The sequence below is a fragment of the Octopus bimaculoides genome, chromosome 2 (assembly GCF_046866305.1).
Source record: "Octopus bimaculoides isolate indiv1 chromosome 2, ASM4686630v1, whole genome shotgun sequence".
NCBI classification, from domain to species: domain Eukaryota; kingdom Metazoa; phylum Mollusca; class Cephalopoda; order Octopoda; family Octopodidae; genus Octopus; species Octopus bimaculoides.
This window is the reverse complement of record NC_142929.1, coordinates 112,161,632-112,166,631: the sequence shown is the minus strand read 5'-3', so window position 1 is coordinate 112,166,631 and position 5,000 is coordinate 112,161,632. Positions and strand designations below refer to the sequence as shown.

Genomic DNA, 5,000 nt, shown 5'->3' with positions numbered 1-5,000 from the left:
AGAATAGTTAAAAGACATATCTATTCCAAAGATGTCATTAACCTTAGCAAAAAGTGCGCTGATTGCTAAAAGCAGAACTAATAGAATATTAACTTTAATTATGTGTGATCCAGCTGCTTATTACTCAAGGAAAATAAAAAAAAAAAACAGGAACGAAAAAGAAAGGAATTGGTAGATAGAGATAGCTATAATCATAGTGTCAGCTATCATAACCTATAAATACTCAGCAGAAAGTGAACAACGCTGTTGGCGGGAAGACAGCGTTAGCATAAACAAATGTGTATACTAGATTAATGAAAGTAGTTTAGGCAATAATCAGTGTGAACTGAAGGATCAGTTATACTAGCAGTATCCGAGGATATTACAAAGGCCATAACTAGAGAGAATGAAGCAAGTACTATAAAGATACTACCGAAAGTTCAAAGCGATTTGATTAAAGTTATTAAATTGTCAGCTATATAAACTACAATCATTGGTATATGTCTTTAGAACAAAGGGTACGCAAAAACAGCTTAAATATGACAGGTTGTAAATATTACTATGTCACTGATCGCTTGTATGTCTAGTAACCTTGATGAGTTGACTGGTGGATAACGTATCACATATACTTATGGATGATATCCCTACTACATACCTAACTGTATCACATTACATCACAAAAGAAAATCATGACGAAACAATTCCCATTCGGTTTTTATTAAATACATACATGCATATATATATAGAAAAACAAATTCGGAGAAGCACACTCTAAGTAGAGTAGTCTATATTAATTAGTGGTGAATGCCGGTTTATGGGTTTACCCTGTTAAACGTCCGTGAGAACATGAAATAACTCTTCCTTGGAACTATTTATCCTCTCGAAGTACATTGTGGTGAAAGTCCCTTTAGAATACATATATAATTGAAACTGACACTGAGTCTCTCTCGCGCCTCGAGTTTCAGGTCACTCTCCTCTTCTGAAGATCGCAGTTGCTTGATACTCGAGGTGCAAGACAATCTCTCAGTTACACATACACACACACGCATATACATATAAATATATATACATATATGTGTAATTGGTATCTAGAAGATCCAAAAGGCAGGTAAGGCTATGTAGGTGCTACGGAAGGACCGCTTTTATTCTTATATTTCCCTTCATACTTCCTATTTCTCTCCCTTTCCGAAATAACTTTCTATATTGAACTTTACTATTTCCTTCTATTTAACTCTCTCATATCGTCTCTGATGATGGGATATCTTTTATATCCCTGAAACAGCTGTAAGACTACCCTTCTCTTTATAAATGTCACACTGCCTTGGCTTTGTTGTCTCATTTTATTTAACCTATACATACATATATACATGCATGTATTAATATATGCATATTCTTTTATTCTTTTACTTGTTTCAGTCATTTGACTGTGGCCATGCTGGAGCACCACCTTTAGTCGAACAAATCGACAAATATATATATGACGGAGGCTAAAGTAGAAGACACTTGCCCAGGGTGCCACGCATTAGGACTGAATCCGGAACCATGTGATCGGGAAGTAAGCTTCTTAACACACAGCCACTCCTGCGCCTATGTATACATATATATATATATATATATATATATATATATATATATATATATATATATATATATATATATATATATATATATATATATATATATATATACATACTTGCATATATACATACATACAAATATATAGAAATATATGCAAGTATATAGATAGATAGATAGATAGATAGATAGATAGATAGATATACAGGCATACATATTCATATGCATATAGTAAATAATGAGAGTGAATTATTATTGCCTTAAATTTAATAAATCATCATTCAATAGTAGATGAATAAATTAAAGTCATAGTTTGTTTCGGTGTTGAATTAATTTACTTTTTTTTTTTTCGTTATAATTTTGTAATAATTTTGCAATAGATAGATAGATAAATAGATAGATAGATAGATAGATAGATAGATAGATAGATAGATAGATAGATAGATAGATAGATAACTTTCTTTTATTAGCCACACAGGGCTGCACAAGTTGATGAGCGATTGGCCAGAGAGGTAAGTTTTCGTCTCTAATCCTTTCGCTGGGGTCCACCACACACATTCTTTCACCATGGCCACCAGTATGATGAACACTGCCTTGCCTTCCCTGTTGAGAGACGCTGGTGGAGCAATTTGCACAATAGACTCGGCTGACAGGCGGACTCGTCCCACACGTGACAGCAGCCGTTCGGCATAAGCCCACAGGTCGGAAATCTTTGGACACTGCACGAGTGCGTGCAGAGCGGTTTCGTCGCTCTGACCGCATCTCGGGCAGGTCGGTCCGGTGTGTCTAGAACTGTGTCTGTAAAGCTTATCCCGAACGGGTAATGCTTCTCGATAGCACTGCCAGGCCAAGGATCTCTGGTGGTTGTCCATAGATCCCGGCCCGAAAGTTGTCCTGAACAGGCGGGTCAGGTGTTCCTCGTCGACAGATAGATAGATAAATAGATAGACAGACAGATAGATAGATAGATAGATAGATAGATAGATAGATAGATAGATAGATAGATAGATAGATTTAATATATGTACGTGTGTGCGCGCGCGTGTGTGTTTATGTGCGTGTGTGTATGTTGCTCTATGTGTGTGTGTGTATGTGCGTGTGTGTTCCGTCGTGCAATAACGGATTAGTCAGTTGTTGATTGAAAGAAACAGGGTGGAGAGAAACGCCAAGTGAAGGAAGATGCGTTTACTGATGATTATAGTGATCCAGTTTACCGAGAGGGGAAAAGGACGGGGTGGTCACAGCTGGGATGCCTTTGATCATTTGTTTATTTGGTCAGTGTCGACCTAGACCTGAACCACAACAAAAACACCAAACGTCCCATTATGTTAACTTCATGATTGTGCGTGAAGTAGAATAACCATTTGAATTAGCTTCGCGAATTCTGCATATATATATATATATATATATATATATATATATATATATATATATATATATATATACATATTTACTTATGCGTTTCAGCCAAGTGGCTGCGGTCATGCTGGAGCAACACAGACACACACACATGAGGCATAAATACAGATAGCGGATTAAAGGGGATATACACATATACGTATTTACATATGTACGTATTATCTATGTATAAATATATATATATATATATATATATATATATATATATATACACACACGCACATATACATATACATATATATTCTTTTTTATTCTTTTATTTGTTTCAGTCATTTGACTGCGGCCATGCTGGAGCACCGCCTTTAGTCGAACAAATCGACCCCAGAACTTATTCCTTGTAAGCCTAGTACTTATTCCATCGGTTTCATTTGCCGAACCACTTGGTTACGGGGACGTAAAAGCACCAACATTGGGTGTCAAGCAATTGTGTGGGGAGAAACACAGTCACACGCACATACACACATACATACATACATACATACATACATACATACATACATACATACATACATACATACATACATACATACTAACAGACATACATACATATATACATACAATATATATATATATATATATATATATATATATATATATATATATATATATATAAACATATTTATATATTTATATATGCATAGAGAAGAGCTTCTCTGCATTTTCTCGGCCTGCTAATAATGGTAGTCAATTATCTCACACCTTATTTTTACAATTATAAAAGGAAATGTATATTTTGAAATGGTGTCTTTTACGCACTATATCTGAATAAAAGAGAGTATAACCATATCGGGAATGAATTTCATCTTGTTTTTGTGCTCAATTAATGTTGATCTAGAACTAAACAACAAGTGTAACCACAACAGTGTATATATATATATATATATACACGTATCTACACAACTATATGTCTGACTGTTTATTAGATACGGATTTCATTATTTATTCGATGGATTTACTTTCTACGTACAGGTACATGATGAATTATAAACGGATTAAGGGTCTGAATAGGTCTTTCGAATATGTTCTACTTAATACCATAAACCAGGTAAAATGAATGAAATATATGAGAATAATACTTGATAGAGAGAGAGTAAAACATTTGTATAGAAATCAATATCTTCAGGGAATACAGGAATTGGATTGATTTCATTGAACTGAGAATTATTGGATAAATGAGATAAGAATTTAGAATTATTTTTTTTCAAAAGATATATAAACAATTTTGAATATTAAAATGAATCTGGAAACAAAAATTATCGAAATGATAAATAAAGGCAATTTATTTTAAGCAATTAACAAATAACATTTAACAAATCATCTATATACTTTATTATTTAGATAAATATATAATGCTATATATTTCAATATCCATTTTTAAAAACAAATTCGAAATTTGTAAAATGTAGAATTTTTTCATACCTTAAGTTCATTTTTTACCTTTAATTTGTTCCTTAAATTTCACTTTCTTTCTAATTACATCGCCACGGAAAGTGTATACAGAGATAAAGCTGAAAAAGTTATATTGCACAATTTTATTTACTTTATTAATCATTCTTTTTTTATATTTATTACTGTAATATAGATTTATGGAGCTGTATGAATACGATTTTTTCCTTGTGTAAGAAAGTAAAATAGCTTGAGTCAAATATAGAAGAAAAAAGAGAGAAATAGTGAAAAATAGAGAGGGAAAGTAAAAAGAAAGAAAGAAAGAAAAAAGAAAAGGTATTCAACAATTCACCATGGCCAGCCTCTCTCCAGAAACTGGACTAAGATACATTCAAAGTATATTCTGATGAACAGGTCCAGTTAGGCATCCGTAATAATTATTTTACACCCCACCCCCATCACTTTTCGTGTAGCACACTCTTGTTATTGTCAGTGCTCTAGCAGAGCTTAGCACTACTCCCACTACTCCTGCCGCTGCTGCCTTCACAATTTCCTACCGCTACTCCTACTACCGTCGGCAATTCAACATCCTGCACATATACGCATATCCACACAGATACACCAATATTCACACACACACAC

General features: G+C 33.7%; 1 long non-coding RNA gene across 1 annotated transcript in view; it reads right to left on the bottom strand.

Moving 5' to 3' along the window:
- LOC128251600 (uncharacterized) overlaps positions 1 to 5,000 on the bottom strand; it is a 39,340-nt gene that overhangs the window by 31,072 nt on the left and 3,268 nt on the right. The window contains exon 2 of the long non-coding RNA XR_008267213.2: positions 4,392 to 4,480. This is a non-coding gene — a long non-coding RNA (uncharacterized LOC128251600). The remainder of the gene's footprint in view (positions 1 to 4,391; positions 4,481 to 5,000) is intronic.